This window comes from Rattus rattus, chromosome 17, assembly GCF_011064425.1.
Source record: "Rattus rattus isolate New Zealand chromosome 17, Rrattus_CSIRO_v1, whole genome shotgun sequence".
NCBI lineage: Eukaryota > Metazoa > Chordata > Mammalia > Rodentia > Muridae > Rattus > Rattus rattus.
In genome coordinates, this window is record NC_046170.1 from 16,216,562 (window position 1) to 16,233,349 (window position 16,788).

At 48.4% G+C, this 16,788-nt stretch overlaps 1 protein-coding gene and 1 long non-coding RNA gene across 6 annotated transcripts in view; one reads left to right on the forward strand and one right to left on the reverse strand.

Moving 5' to 3' along the window:
- Positions 1-2,295, reverse strand: part of Rfx1 (regulatory factor X1) — a 29,977-nt gene extending 27,682 nt beyond the window's left edge. For 2 of the 4 annotated variants that reach the window (XM_032888196.1, XM_032888197.1), the window contains exon 1: positions 2,118-2,221. The gene's annotated coding sequence lies outside the window, so the exon portion shown is untranslated. Of the gene's footprint in view, positions 1-2,117 lie in introns of all 4 variants that reach the window. The other 2 variants (XM_032888199.1, XM_032888198.1) reach the window with 2 other exon arrangements.
- LOC116886699 lies at positions 1,895-14,356 on the forward strand. 2 transcript variants are annotated; one of them, XR_004386125.1, is made up of 3 exons: positions 1,895-2,159; positions 13,419-13,518; positions 14,241-14,356. It is a non-coding gene; the product is annotated as an uncharacterized LOC116886699 (long non-coding RNA). The 2 variants fall into 2 exon arrangements; XR_004386124.1 differs by lacking the exon at positions 1,895-2,159 and adding an exon at positions 2,844-2,991.
- The last annotated feature ends 2,432 nt before the right edge of the window (positions 14,357-16,788 follow it).

Consider the following 16,788-nt stretch of genomic DNA (forward strand, 5'->3'; position numbering starts at 1 on the left):
TTCCAGAAGAGAAAAAGAGGGAAACGACACTGTACTCCTTATTACCAGCTTCCTATTGTCAGCTCACAGCAACAGGCTTCTCTCCGACAAAATGATAAAATAAAACGCCAACAGCTAATTCCGAGGACTGGACAGGAAGTGACAGTCATCTTAATGGCAGCTGGCATCATCTGTGTGTTTGATGTTTCTTATGTGATGTATTTTGGGGGATCCACACAGTGATGTGAAATTAAAATGGTTTGTGCCTCTAAATGAAAGCACATGGAACATCCCCCTCCCCAAAAAAGCGACTTGATTCACTCAGGAACACACAGGTATCGAGGAACTGTTTTAGGTAAAAAGCTGGGGCAGTGCCGACCTTCCCTGCCAGTGACCCTTCTGGGCCCTTCAACTGTGACAATTACTAGAAAGGAAAAGGCGGAAGCAGTCAGAGAATCAATACCATCACTTTCTGCTCAAAGTCAGCCTTCTCTGACAGGAGTTGAAGACTTTTTTTTTTTTTTTCCGGAGCTGGGGACCAAACCCAGGGCCCTGGGTTGCCAGGGGCTTTTTTTTTTTTTTTAAAAAGCAACCTAGCTAACTCCAGCCAGCATCTTCCTCAAAGTTAATCCTCACGGCCTTGAATTTGAAGACCCTTTGACAGGAGTAGGAAAAGTCCCTACAAATGGAAGTCCTTGCTTTCCTGCTTAATCTCCAATGGAAAAGACGATCCTCTCAAGAGGTTGCACTGTACGACAGTATTGCCCATGCAGCCAATAAGAACAGCCATGGCTGGGGTTGGGGATTTAGCTCAGTGGTAGAGCGCTTGCCTAGAAAGTGCAAGGCCCTGGGTTGGTCCCCAGCTCTGAAAAAATAGAAAAAAAAAAAAAAAAAAAAAAAAAAAAAAAAAGAACAGCCATGGCTGACCGAGTTCTGCAACACGCTCCCCCCACACACACACACACGTGCGCGCGCACGCACACACACACACACACACACACACACACACACACATGCACGCACACGCACACACAAATTCTCGAAAGCAGTTGCAAAGGTCCCGCACTAACAAATGCCTCTCCTTGCCTCTGAAGCTACACCCGCTCCTACCACGTGGGACTGGTACCACCTTATGACATGTGACCCTCTTGATACTGGTCTGACTGACTTGAAGCAGGCCAAGAGATATGGCTTAAGGAATCTAAGTTCCATTCGCTTGATGTTTCCACAGGTGGAGACCTTAATGGCTACGCAGAAACGTCTAATCTCCAGGAACAAGTGCTCCGACACCGGCACCACCCTACTGCTGAGACAGCACCCTAGAGAACAATTTCGGATCCTCTAAATTTGTGGCCTAAGATCACGACACTCCAGGAGAAGATTCAACTTCTACAACTAAATTCCCCAAACTAAAAGCAAGTCTGATCAAAACTTGGCCATCTCTTCGCACCCTCCGGGGTTTAAGAGTAGGGGTCACTACTCTTAACAACACTAACAAGTTATCAAATCTCATTGAGAAACAGTAGACGGGTGTGGTGTAAGATTCAAGAATGAGCCCTAGGGAAATTCTCAGAAAAAACTTAAGAGTTAACTGTATTGAAGGAGATGGCGACAATTCTCCCCATTTAATAGAAAGAAAAACAAAGGTCCGAAATGGAACAGTCGCACGTCCAAGTTCTAAATCTCAGGCAGGTATGCGCCCCAAGCTACTGCTGCTCATCCGGAACACCCGGACAGTCCCAGAGTCGCCGGCCGCACCCGACTCCCAGGGCGGAGGGACGCTAGACCCCGCCCACCCCTGTCACGCCCCGCCTCCGCGCGCTGTCATTGGTCTAGCCTCCACAGACCCGCCTCCCTACACCTCCCGACACATAAAAGCGCCCCCCACCCCAGCCGCCCGACCTCCACTCGCCCGCGGCCTGCGAGCACCCGCCCCTCGCGGGGGCCGGGCTGCGGGTCCGGGGGCGGGTGGTGTCGCCCCGGCCGAACCTCGGCCCCCTCCCCCACAGTCCCGACAGTCGCCGCCGCCATTTTGACCGCCCGCCCCTTCCCTCAGGACTGTACTCAAGCGACAGGCGCTGCGCGGGCCCGGCCGCCCGCCCCAGCACGCCCAGCTTGCCGGGCGCTGCCCCGGTTACCTCGGCTTCTCCGCACTTGTGTCCGCGGAAGGCTTTGAGGAGGTGCGTGGGCTCTGTGCAGAGGGGACCGAGCACGCCGGGGTCCCCAGGCCGGGCCGGGGGCGTGGGGGTGGGGGGCGGCCGCAGTTGTTGTTGTTGACTGGCGTTGCTGGGTTGCTTGGTCGCCACGACTACCGTGGCTATGGCGCCTCCGTTTCCCTCACCGGGGCAACTGTTGCTACCCACCCTACTACGTCACGCGCCAGGGCGGACCTTCGAGGCGGCGATTGGACGGTGCCGGATGCTTCCGGCATGCTATTGGCTACCGTCCACGCTTTTCAGCACCCTCTCGACTTCTCCGAGCTCCGATTCCTCAGTTCGGACGTCCGTCAGAGAAAGCTAAACCCTAGATGGCAAGCGAAGCCCGTCACTCGCGCGAGGAAGCAGCCCTGAGAATTACAAGGGGGTGGGATGCCGCTCTAAAATCGGCTCTCTGGTTGGACTAACGAGATATCAATCTCGTCCAAAAGTTTGTCGCGCTCTCTTGCAAAGGTCCATGGTGCGTCGGGAGTTGTAGTTCGCTCCTACGTACCACTGAAAACCTCAAGACTTCCTCCTTGCTGGGCCACTCTCTGGCCTCTGGCGCTCATATCCCCCAAGGAACGTTGCGACTCTGTGCTGCCCTTCTGTGACGTCAGCGGCGGAGTCCAGACTCGGAGTTCGATGACTTCACAGGCGCGTTCTCTCGGTTCTAGAGGGTGGAGAGGAATCGGCTGCTACGATGCTAGTCGGATCCCTGGAAAGGTCACTGCCTGGCCGCGCCGCTATCTCGGCCACTCAGGCAGTGAAAAGGTCTCTGGCAGGCGGACATTTAATGAGAGGACGATAAGCAAAGGTCAGCGGCATTCTATCCCCAGAGCTCCCTGCCGCTCCGGGCCTCAGTTTCCCCAAGAGATAGGTCAGCTGCCGCTGGAGAAGGTGAAACAGAAATAGCCCCCGACGGGAGTGAATGCTTCCAGCTCAGAAATTAATCATCAAGATAATATTCTAAAGCAGGATTTTAAAATATCAATTAATGAGAAAAAGTAGACCCGCGGCGAACCAAATGTCAAACGTTAAATGAAATCATTCCTGCTGGCACCTAGGTTAGGGCAAAGTGAATCTTGCAAGCTCAGGGTTGACATTTGTGCTCAAATATTTTTGTTTATTGAGTCGGGATTCTTTTCTAAATGAGATTCTAACTGCTTTTTCCACAGGGGAATATGAATAACTGTGATAGAGATGATGAATGTGTTAATTAGTTCCTTTATAGTAACCATTTTTTCTATACCAATTGTTTAATAGCCTATTGTCTACTTCAAAAAATGTACAAAAATGTCCAAGTTGGGTAGACACAACTACTTTGCAGACTGAGGCAGATGGATTGCTTTGAGCTGAGCTGTACAGCAAGACCCAGCTCAAAACAATGGGTTTTGTGTTTTTGTGGTTTTTGTTTTGTTTTGGTTTTGGTTTTTTGAGACAGGGTCTTAGAGTCAGGGCTGGCTCCAAACCATCTCTGAGGTTGAGGATGACCACCTCTTAGTGCTGAGATTACAGGGGTGCACCACCACATCTTAAGTTTTGCTACCCCATGCCTATGGAGTTGGGGATGGAGAAAGGCTCAAAACTTGGGGCCTTTATTCCAGCTCTGCTATGTTATATGGACAAAGTGGCTCCACCCTCTGAGCCTATTTCTCATACTTTTCCTATGCAAGGTCCTGGATTATACATGTAGAAGCAGACAAGTGTCTACCTCTGTCTCATCTATAATATCAGAACATCAATAAGCAGAGTCATGTGTGACACAAACCCTGAAGTTGCTCTAGCAGTGGAGGAGGAGAGAGAAGGGAGAGAGAGGCTTCTGTGACCATTATTCTCTGAAAAGAACCCCTCAAAATGAGGAGGTGTGGGATATGCACCACAAAACATAGTAGAAGGAGGGCCTGGGCCACTCTACAGTCCAAGGCAAGAAAATGGAACATTCGAGGCCAACCTACGCAACTTCACGAGACCTGTTGTTAACATAAAAGTAAGAAGAGGGGGCTGGGGAGATAATCTCAAACAGTTAAGAGCACCAGCTTCTCTCCCAGAACCCACAAGGCAGTTTGGGCTCACAACCACCTGTAACTTCAGTTTCAGGGAATCTGACACCCTTTCTGGCCTCTGAGGGCACCTGACACGAACATGTTGCACAGACATACATGCAGGCAAAATACCGACACACATTTAAAACTGTAATTGTTCTTAACATGTTTTTTAAAATTAAAAAAAGAGGTGAGAACATATGTAGCTCACCAATAGAGCACCAGTCTCAAGTCCACCATGCAGAGTCTAGCTGTGGCTTGGCTGTCCCACAGTCTCAGATCACCACACTGAGAGGCTGAGCATGGAGAAGGCACAATTGGGGCCATGAGTTCCACCTCCATACCACAAAACAAGATGAGACAGGGAATTGCAGAGACAAAAGAGGATGCCCACATCTGGCAGATGCACCTGGTTACCAGGCAATTCTACAGAAACACAACATCCCAGGCAAGTAAAGCATCCTCCCTGGTGACAGATAAGCACATGGTGGCTCCAAGGAATAAGGTTACCCCATCTGCACCTGGAGATGCAGCATCCAACTGCGAGTGCCCCTGGTCAGGCCTTCTCATGTCCCAAGAGTGAGTTTCAGGAGAAGGAAGCACAGCTACTCCAGTCTCCCTAGAAGCAGCAGCTGTTCCCAATCCTGAGGACCCCACAGGGACTGAAAGCCACCCAGGCCAGAGGGCACAGGAGCGAGCACACCCCCGCTGGCAGAGGAGCTTCACTCGTCCCCACTGCTGCTTCTGTCAAGACCAGAGTTTCTAGACTAGAGGAAGAGTCCTCCTGGTGAAAAGGGACCTAGAAGACTTGGTTGTACTTCCTACCATTTCCTGACTCCCAGAGGACCCTGAACTCTGAAATAGACAGAACCAAGGCCAGAAAGATTCAACAGAAAAAGGAAGTTCACAGTGACTTTCTGGTGACACACCTGGCCAAAACATGGGCCTGGTTTAAGCCTCTCGCCCACACAGCTGGTGCAGCAGTTCACAGGAAGTGGAGGGGTGGAGGCACAAATTCAAGAATGACAAGAAGCCGCTGGGCTGGAGCCACTGAGCTTGACTCAGTGGCAGAGTGCTTGCCTGGCATGCTCAAGGCCTGGGTTTACCTCCAACATGAAAAATAGGGGAGTGAGGAGAAGTATCAGTGGGTACACAGCTTGCCTTGTAAATACACGAATCTGAACATGATGCCAGCCCTGGAAAGGTGAAGAAAGGAGGGTTCTTAAGGCTCACCACCAAGTCAGTGAGCTCCATGCCACTAGGAAGCATGTCTGGGGACTGACAGCCAGTGCTGCCCTCCATTTGAACGCACACATACTCCTGCACCTGAAAGTTGTTGGGGAGCAGATTACAACCTTGCATCTTGGAAGAAAGCTTTTTAAAACAGGATGTTAAAGAGAAGTGAAACAAAAGGGTGTTTTAGTCTCACGTGGTACACACCCTTAATCCTAACACTCAAGCAGATCTCTTGTGAGGTCAAGGCCAGCCTGATCTACATGAGGAGTTCCAGAATAGAACTAGGTATGTAGACCCTGTATATACTAGGGTTACTAGAGAAAAAATTTATATATATACAATTTATAATATATATTATAAATGGGATTTCTTAGAATGCCTTTCAGGCTGTGGTCCAACTAGACCAACAATGTTTGTCTACCAATGGAAGGTGTAAGAATCCAATAGTTGTCAGTCTCAGTTGGTCTTCAGTAAACACCAGATTCCTGAAGAAGTAGGCTAATGCCAGTGAAGGAATGGATTTGACAGAACAAGAGAAAGCAGACGAAGAATGAGAGCTGCTTTCTTTGTCCTTTATATACACTGCCATCAGAAGCTGTGTGCAGCAGTGAGTGAGTTAAACCTCTTTGCCCCCAATCCCCCGAAACACACACACAAGCTAATTTTGATATACCTTGATTGGCTCAATGGCTGGACATTTCTAATCATCCTCGTGGCTCACAAATACCCCGCCCCCTGTATTCCTGAGTTAATATCTTTTTTTTTTCTTTTCTTTTTTTCAGAGCTGGGGACCAAACCCAGGGCCTTGCGTTTGCTAAGCAAGCACTCTACCACTGAGCTAAATCCCCAACCCCGAGTTAATATCTTTTAAAAATCTATATTTCATCTCTGCTACTCCAGACCCAACTGCCACTTTCCTGGATTTTTACATGCTGGTGGGCCTTTAAGTTTTATCTTTCTGCTTCCTATCATGGTGCTTCTCTGTCTCCTGGCCCCTCTAAAAGTCTCGCCTCTGTGTCTCTGCCCAGCCATTGGCTGTATGGCCATTCTTTATTATCAATTGAAGCCAGCTGGAGGCAGAGACCCTCAGGTCTGGAAGCTTGGCTTTTTGGGAACTGAAATAAGAAATAAGGCAAAGCATTAGAACCAATCCCCAACAGATATGGCCCAGATGAAAGGTGAATCTTTTGACCTCAGAAGATCTGGATTTATCTGGGTTAAAAGTGGATCTTTGCAGCCAGGTGTGATGTTGTACACCTTTAATGAGCACTGGAAGCTAGAGACAGCCCTGGTCTATAAAGAGAGGTCTGGGACAGTCAGAGCTACATAGAGAGACCTTATTTGTTCGTTTGTTTATTTGTTTAGGTGGGTACTCACCTAAAGTTATTCAAGAAAAAAATTTCCTCACAGGTGTACTCAGTCACTTGGGTTTTAGTTGATTCCAGGTGTAGTCAAGTTGACAACCAAAAATAGCCATCATGCTACCTCTAAAAATATGTAACAAGGGCTGGAGAGATGGCTCAATGGTTAAGAGCAGTCCAGAGGTCCTGAGTTCAATTCCCAGCAACCACATGGTGGCTCACAACCATCTGTAATGGGATCTGGTGCCCTCTTCTGGTGTGTGTCTGAGGACAGATATGGTGTACTTGTGTATAAAATAAATAAATCTTTTAAAAAATATGTAACAAAATAATGAAAAGTTTTTTAAAAGAAAGTATTTTAAGAGGAGGTGAAACATTCCATCTTTCAGGAAATAAGCAACTCAAAGGCTTTAAGGAAGTCCCTGAAACTGATCAGATTCTCTAGGTTCTTCCTTCCCCAAGCTTACATAAAGAGTAAAGACAGCTAAGAGAGAATCTCAGACAAAAGAAGGGGCTGGGGAGATGGCTCAGCAATTGAGAGCATTTGCTGCTCTTACAAAGGACATGGTTTTGGTACCTAGCACCTACATGGCAGCTTACAGAGCACCTGTAACCCAGTTCCAGGGGTTCTAATGTTCTCTTCAGACTTCGGTGAGCTCCAGCAACCTACACAGTGCATATACATGCATCCAGGCATGCACAGAATTAGTACATTAAAGACCATGAGCTGGGCGTGGTGGCACATGCCTTTAATCCCTACACTGGGGAGCTCCAGACAGCCAGGAGTCTGTGCTGATGTCAATGGCCTATGTTACCACTAAAGGCCAAGCAGATGTCCCTGGTCTGGATTGCCAACTGGGACCATGAGGATATCCAAGGGTTGTGCAGAGTTGGCCCCACCACTCACTAGCTGGGGCACTCAGGAGAGCTGGCCCTGCACTGTGCCTCATGGCGAAGGTGTAGGTAAGTTGGTCCCTTGCCTCAATACAAGAGCCGGAAAGCCAGCCCCATACCTTGCTGGCTAAGACAGTGGGTGAGGTAGAGTGGGGTGCAGTGATGGGGAGCTCACCCTATTGGTATTGGTGTAGGAGAGCTGGCAGGCTGACCAACTCAGCCACCTCCCAGGCTCAGATCCAGGGCTGAGTTGGCCCACCCCAACACCTACCCAATTTATGAACTTCTGAAGCATGCGAAGGGTCTGATCCTGCAGATCCAGAGCCACAGGTTCTCCATGACAGGGTAACAACAGAATATCCAAGAGGAGTCAAGGTAAATATCCAGTGTTGATAGTGTAGCAGAAGCCAGAGACCTCAAACCAAACCAGTGACTCATTGCAATGAACATTTGCAACTAAAGATATGTGGACTGTGGGACACACTGTGATACACTACAGTTTCCAGGACAAGATTTTGTTAGATGATAGATAGATAGATAGATAGATAGATAGATTTATTATATATAAATACACTGTAGCTGTCTTCAGACACACCAGAAGAAGGCATCAGATCTCATTACAGATGGTTGTGAGCCACCATGTGGTTGCTTGGATTTGAACTCAGGACCTTTGGAAGAGTAGTCAGTGCTCTTAACTGCTGAGCCATCTCTCCAGCCCCTATTTTTGTAATTTTTATTTTCTTGTGGGGGATTGCAAGGAAAGAGGGCAGTTATGAAGGGATGGGGAGTTGAGTGGGTTTGGGGTGCATGATGTGAAATTCACAAAGAATAAAAAGAAAAAGGTAGTACAATGGGTTTAGGTGCTGGCTGCCAAGCCTGTTTACCTAAATTCAATCCCTGTGGCAGGTGTGTGCCCATACAGACATAGACACAAATAATGAATGTAACAAACATTACTTTATTTTGGGGAGTGGGTGTAAACATGCCCACATGTGTGGAGATCAGAGATCAATTTGTGGGAATGTTTTTCCCACCATATGGGCCCAGGGATCTGAAGTCAGGGAGTCGGGGGTGGCAGAGTCCCCTTGACCATTGAGGCAACACCTCAGCCCCATATGAGTGCTTTAAAGAGGAAATATGAAGGCCACTAGGCAGAATGCCCACCCCTTCATGCAAGCTACAAAGTAGCATGCGATGAAGCCTCCTGGACAGGAAAAGAGATAAACCTTAAACCTTAACAAGAGGCAACTATGCTCCCTGAGGTTTATAAAGAGGTAGCTGGAAGCCACCGAAATTGAGACAAAGAAACTGATTGACATTGATTGGCCAAGGTTTCACGTTATGTGGCCCCAGGCCAGCGTGGAACTCACAATTCTGCTTCAGGTTTCTGACTACTCTGTAACAGGCATATGCCTTCACACTCGGTCTGGAAAGGAAATCAAAACCCTTCTTCCTGTGCAGATGAGTGAGGAAGTTGGCTGACTCTTGGTTCACTGGGGTTCACAAAGACTGGGCTAGGGGTGTGGCTAAGGTGTAGGGTGCTGGTCTTGCCAAAGGATCTAGTGCCAGCATCTCAAAAATCAGGCCTGATGAAGAGTTCTGTAATCTAGCATTGGTGAGGTAGAGAAAGGAAGATTAGGAGTTTAAAACCATCTTTGGCTGGTTCCTATAACAAACATCACAGACTTCAGGATAAAGCAATAATTAGGGTTGGGGATGAGTTTGGCTCAGTGGTAGAGCTCCTGGGATCATGGCTAAGTGGTAGAGCCCTGCATACACCTGTGAGAGCCTGGGTTGCATCTGGTCACTGCGAATGAGTCTACATACATACACACCATATTCCAGGGATAAGATCTGGCCATAAAAACAATGACGAGGGGTTGGGGATTTAGCTCAGTGGTAGAGTGCTTGCCTAGGAAGCGCAAGGCCCTGGGTTCGGTCCCCAGCTCTGGGGGAAAAAAAAAAAAAAAACAATGACGAGACTGTCCCAGGCTGGTACAGTTGTCACTGGAGTTGTAGCACAGCTACATGGGAGCTGAGGCAGGAGCTGAGGAGTTTGGAATAGGCATGGACAGAATAGTGAGACTCTGTCTCCAGAGAGAAGAAGGTAATTTCTGGAAGCACTTCCCAGCTATCAACATCTTAGAGGAGGGTTTGCCAAGAAAAGGATTAGTTAGAGTTAAACCCAACAGAGGTGGTTTGGTAGGTAAAGGTCTTGCTATTCAAGCATGAGGCCCAGAGTTCTGGTTCCCAGAAACACCAGTGCTCATGACAGCCACCTGTAATACCAGTACTCAGGAACTGGAGACCAGATCACCATAGCAAGCTGCCCAACAAGACTAGCAGTATTGCTGAGATCTGGATTGGATGAGAGATCTGAGTCAATGAGTGAGGTAGAAAGCAATGGTGGGAGACCCCTGATGTCAACTGGAGACTTCAAATGCATGCACACACACATGTACATCCACGTGCACGATGCCTCCACACATGCACACACACCTCACACATGTAATAGAAATGCATACATATGTGTTGGCCCGTAACTCCAGCACTGTTAGGGACACGAAAGGATCACTGCCTAGCTCCGGGTTCATCGAGAGACCCTATGTCAGAGGACTAAGGCGAGGAGCTACAGAGCAGAGCACCTGGTATCTTCCTCTGACCTCCTAGCCTGTGCTAGCCCTGCACTTTTAGCAGTTGGAAGGCTGAGGTAGAGGCATCAAAAATTCAAGGTTAGCCTGAGCCAATACAGGAAGACTTTGTCAGAAACCTAAAAGATAAATAATAAAGCAACCATCAAGACTCCAAACAAAGGGAAAGCTAGGTTTGGACTCTGGGAGGTGCATGGGTTCTGGCACAGCGGCAGGTGCCAGCGATGTCTGCGGAAAGGCTGAGCTCAGCTGGCACAGAGCTAAGGAAGTGGGTTGGTGCTGCTCACTCTAAGGAACAAGATGAAGCAGCACAGTACAGACCTAAAAGGGTACAGGCAGGATTAATCACACAATGCTCGACTCGAATTACAACATGCATCTACAAACAGACTTAGGAACCCACAAAGCCATGCACCTGGGCTGGTGCTGGGCACGGTGGGACATTTGCTACCGAGAACAAAGCTCTGGATTCCAATCTCAGTGCTGGGGAGATCATCTGGGACCTGAAGCAGTGAGGAGGAGTCTGTGGGTCAGGAAAGATTCCAGCTGGGGGGAGTACCGGTGTAATGAGTCAGGAGGATCAGGAGTCCCCTCTCATCCTCAGCTGCATAGCAGGTTCGAGGCTAGCCTGGGCCACAGACCTTGGGTGCTGGGGAAAAGCAGCTTCTGAAGCTATGCTGTGTGGTCTAGTAGGCTTGGCCTATGGCTGATAGAAGCAAGAGAGAGCAGACCCCAGGCTAGCTCAGGGCTGGCTCTAGTTTCCACCCCAACACAACAAAGAAAAATAAAATGAAATCAAGCCGGTTGGAGGCTGTGGCAGCGTGCCTCAAGGCTACGATGGGTTACCGGGTAATAATCTATCACAAAATGAATAAATAAAGAATGGAGAGTTCAGGGGTTGGGATTTAGCTCAGTGGTAGAGCGCTTGCCTAGGAAGCACAAGGCCCTGGGTTCGGGTCCCCAGCTCGAAAAAAAAAAAAAAAAAAAAAAAAAAGAATGGAGAGTTCAGTTCTCAGCACCCACATCAGGTGAGTCACAGCTACCCAGAACTCCGGCTTGAGGAAATCTAACATTCTTTCAGTTTCCAAGGGCACCTGCACTCACTCATACAAACTCATGCAGCCACACACCTACACATAACTGAAAATAAAATCTAACTGTTCTTCCAGAGGTCCTGAGTTCAATTCCCAGCAATCACATGGTGGCTCACAACCATCTGTAATGAGATCTGATGCCCTCTTCTGGTGTGTGTGAAGACAGCGGCAATATATAGAACCAGGCAAAACTTTGTGAGTTCAAGGGCCAGCCAGGGCTACAGAGTGAGATCCTAACTCAAAATGAATATGAATGGAGTTGAGGAAATGGCTCAGCCATTAAGAGCACTTGCCGCTTTTGCAGAGAACTTAGGTTTGGCTCCCAGATCCATGTGGTGACTAACAGCTAACTGTAACTTCCGGGGAACCTGATGTCGTCATCTGGCCGCTTCAGGTCCTGCACACACATGATGCACCTACATACAGGCATACAGGCCAGGGCCAGAGATATGGCCTCCGCTGTAAAAAGCTAGTTGACAACCAAAAATGCATACAGGCGGAAAAATAAAAACATACATACATAGAAAAATAAACCATGAAGGAAATGACATGCACAAGGCATGCACATATAGTCCCAGAACAATGGAGGCTGGGCAGGAGGATAGTGAGTTCTAGGCCACTTCGGACAGAGCACATCTCTAGAGCAGGACATAAAATGACAGGACGTTTAGAGAAAGAGCAAACTCAAAAGAAATATCCACGATTCATTTCCTCAGCAACTGATAAACCCCCTTAATACGAATAAGAATAAGAAGAGATAGGGGTATCTCTATAAGAAGAATAAGGGGGTGTGGCTACAGAGGAGGACCCGGTGATGTGCTGAGCACAGAGCTGTGAGACCTGGCTGTGGCTCAGGGTAGTACGGGCTTTCTCCTCAGGGCCTTTGGGAGATCATGCTGGCCAACAGCCAACACTTGCCGTGCTCTCTGCCAATAAGGCTATACGCGGTTTTAATTCATTGTGTGAGTGTGTGTTGATCTAGCCCTGAAAGGGGAGATCTGACAGCGTCCCAGTTGTGAATGCCAGGAACCCCTGGGAAACTCACGCTCACGCATGCTTGCGTTGTGTAAAGCGGTGTTGCTTGGGATGGTGTACCATGGTGGCTCCCGTGAAACTTTATGAGTGGAAAATGGATGGACTCATCTCTCCCTGGGACTGTCTTTAACCAAAGTCCTCCACGTAGAAACACTCTGCAACCCTGAACAATGGCAAGCAATAAAGGAAGCAAGTAGAGACACATTAGCACAGCTCCAGGAGCTCCCGCTGGTTCTGCGTGGACGCCAGAAATGCATCACACCAGGCTGCCACTCTGCCACCCAACGGTGGCTCTGGACATAATTTTCTTACAGAAATATTTATTCTTTGATTGAAAAAAAAAGAAATATTTATTCTTTAATTATGTGTGTGTGCGCATGTCTGTATGTCTCTCTGTGTGTGTCTGTGTGTACATCCATATATCTGTGTGACTGCATGTCTGTGTGTGTCTGTGTAGCTGCATGTCTGCATGTCTGTGTCTGTGTGTGTATATCCATCTGTCTATGTGATTGCAAGTCTCTGTGTGTGTGTGTGTGACTGCATGCCTGTGTGTGTGTGTGTGTGTGTGTGTGTGTGTGTGTGTGTGTCTGTGAGTATGTGTGTATCCATCTGTCTGTGTGGCTGCATGTCTCTGTGCACCTATAGGTGTCGGAAACCAGGCTTGGGTGTGGTTCTCCCTTTCCCTGTTCCTTGAGGCAGGGGTTCTTCCTCCCCATTTGCAGGCTACCTTCTCAAGATCCCAGGACTCTTCCTGTCTCTACCTTCTATCTTGCCATGAGATCGCTGGGGTTGCCATGAGATCGCTGGGGTTACGATCGCACTGCTGCACCCAGCTTTACAGAGGTCCTGAAGACCCGAATTCAGGTCCTCATGCTTGAATGACAACCACTTTATCCACTCACCCCAGCCCTCCATCTTTTTTGGACAGGGACTCTAACTGGACATGCAGCCGCTGGATTGGCTAGACTGACTTTCCTGTGAGCCCCATGAGTTCTGGAGTCTCTGCTTCCTCGGTGCTGGGATCAGAGGTGAGCATCATGTTTTATTGTTTTATCTGACTGTGGGTTGAGAGTCTGGGCTTCAGGTTTACAAGGCAAGGGCTTTACCAGGCACCTCCACAGCCCTTAGCTTTTTGAATTTGTTTTGGAGTTTTGAGACAAAGTCCCATGAAGCCCAGGCTTGCCTCAAACTCACTGGGTAGCTAAGGATGACCCTGGCCCCCTGATCTTCTCCCATATCCCAAGAGTTGAGGTTACAGACATTGTAGCCAACTCCCCCTCTGACACTTATTAAGATCCTGTCACTGGACTGGGGACCCAGCAAGATAACATTACATGATCTCCCTTCAAGGTCCTTATCACATCCACAAAGTGTCTATTCCCAAGTAAGATCTCATCCCTAGTCCCAGGCACCAGGACTGGGCATATCTCTTCCTGGATGCTAGGCCTGGTGCTGAGTGTGCGTGCGCGTGCACGCGCGCGCACGCACACACACACACACACACACACACACACACACACACACACACACGCCCCAAGTCTCCGCTGGCCCCTGAAGCAAACACACATTGCCAGCGTTTTTGTTTCAGTGAACTCAGAAAAGCTGCAATCCAGGCATACAACAACCAGGATTTTATCTTAGCTGGGTTGGCTCAGATTTCAGATTCTGTGTAAGGCACAAAAGAGACTCCTACATGGGTCAGCCAGTCAGCCAGGCCCCAAGGGACCTACCTGTTCCTATCTGTCAACAGGCTCCTGACCAGACATCAGGATGTGGGAGAGAAAATGGCAGAAGGTTGCACCCCGTGAGCTGCACTGGCAAAGGGGCAGCGAGCAGATTATTCATCAGCCTTTTCCAGATAGTGAGAGTGACTCCTGAGACACCCAGGGGAGCGGCACAGGCCATGAGACCTTGCTGGAGAAAGGACAAAGGTGCACCGCTGACCACAGAGCGTGACAATGATGTGTTCCTCCAAGCCTCTCTGTTATGGAGATGAGAAATCGGGGCACAGAGAGGTCGAGTGACTCCTCTACACTCATACACCAAGAAAGCAGGCGGTGTCAGCAAAGTCCTCGTTACTGTTGTGTGGCTAGCTGGGAACTTACTACGGAACCTAGGCTGATTGGAACTTATGGCAATCCTCCTGTCTCAGCTTCTCGAGTGCTGGAATTAGGTGGTGACCGCTGTGCGTGTGTCTATTTAGTTTTAGTCTTATTACCATTTCCTTTTGTTTATGTGTATGTGCACATGTGGGTGTGTATGTGCACATGTGGGTGTGTATGTGCACATGTGGGTGTGTATGTGCACACGTGGGTGTACTTACGCCCGTGCGTGGCTTCCTTCCTTCATCTTACTCTTTGACAGTGGGATCTCTCCCCGAACCTGGATGGCGTTCACTCAGCTGGCTCCTGAGCCCAGGATTCTACCGGTTCACCTCTCACCCCTCCCTGCCCCACAGAACCATTGCTAGGGGTCAGGCAACAGACTAAACCTGGCTCTTAAGAGGCTTCCGGGATGGAACTCAGGACCTCATGCCTGTACACAAGCACTTCACCAACAGGGTCATCTCCATAGCAACCTTGTTCTTAGTTTGTAGATTGAGAGGAAAATGACATAGAACTTTCTCTGTAGTCCTGGATTCCACCTGGCCAGTCGTGATTAGCACTGAGCTATACTCTCAGTCCACACTGACTGCTGTAAAGCGTTCCATTCAGGGACTAGGGCATGGCTCATTCAGACAGTGTCACGTAGCATGGAGGAGGCATGAGTGGGACACTCACCACGGCTTACGTATGGAAGGTCCAGGGAGCTAGCTTAGTGGGTGAGGGTGTTGGCAGCCAAGTCTGAAACCCCGAATTTGACCAGCTTGGTTAAAGGAGAAAATTGAATTCTGCAAGTTGTTCTCTAATCCCCATTTGTACACAAACATAATAAATGAATGTGGTGACGATGACGATGGTGATGATGGGGATGGCGATGATGATGATGATGGTCATGATGATGATGACAATGATGACAAAAGGTTTTGAGGGTGCATATTTAGGTGAAAGAATGATGGGGCTGGAGAGTTGACTCAGAGGTTAAGAGCACTGACTGCTCTTCCTGAGGTCCTAAGTTCAAATCTCAGCAACCACATGGTGGCTCACAACCTTCTGTAATGGGATCTGATGCTCTCTTCTGGTGTGTCTGACGAGAGCAATAGTGTATTCATAAACATAAAATAAACAATAAATGTTAAAAAAAATGATCAGGAGTTCAAGGTCAGTCTCAGCTGTATAGTGAATTTGAGGAACACATGAGACCCTGTTATTAACATATATACACACATGCCTGCATATATGCTGGCATATATGCTCTTTTTTGCCAAGCCTGAAGCTTTGAGTTTGATTCCAAGACCCCAACAGTGGAATCCTTCCATGTCTCGAAAGTTCTCTGACCTCACACCCATGCCACAGGACTAACACAAGAACACATTTTTAAAAAACTAATGATTTAAAAAAAAAATACTAGGGGTTGGGGATTTAGCTCAGTGGTAGAGCGCTTGCTTAGGAAGCACAAGGCCCTGGGTTGGTCCCCAGCTCCAAAAAAAAAAAAGAACCAAAAAAAAAAAAAAAAAAAAAATACTAGGCCAGGAGGGATGGTTTGGAGGTTAAGAGCACTGGCTGCTCTTCCGAGGACCCAAGTTTGGCCCCCGAGTGGCAGCTCACAACTGTCTGTAACTTCAGTTCCAATACGTCATACAGACATACATACAGGCAAGATGCCAATGCACATAAAAATGGGTGATTAAAAAATTTTAAACCGGGGTTGGGGATTTAGCTCAGTGGTAGAGCGCTTGCTTAGGAAGCACAAGGCCCTGGGTTCAGTCCCCAGCTCCAAAAAAAAAAAAAAATTAAACCACTATTAAACTACAATCCATTGAAGGCCAGATGCTCACAGACCGGTGTGTGCAGACGTGGTGTGACTCTATGTCACTCCCTTTCCAAATGTGCGTGAGGCCCTGGGTTCATCTCTAGGGCTTCAAAACTCTAGAAATCTATTAACAGAAAACAGAGGACTGATGAGAGAGTGAAGGGTCAGCCGTCTCTGGAGGAGGGAAGAATGGTGACCAGAGGGACTCAGAGAGAACAGCAACACTCACCCTGTCTCTGGCCTGAGGAACAGTGATGGGCACCCGATTTACACACATTGTCTCCCCAGAGAGGACGGAGGACACTGTTCAGCGGGTTTGCTGCAAAAGTAGGAGGACCTGAGTTCAAATTTCCAGAGCCCACATTAAAAAACCTAGCGTGGGGGTT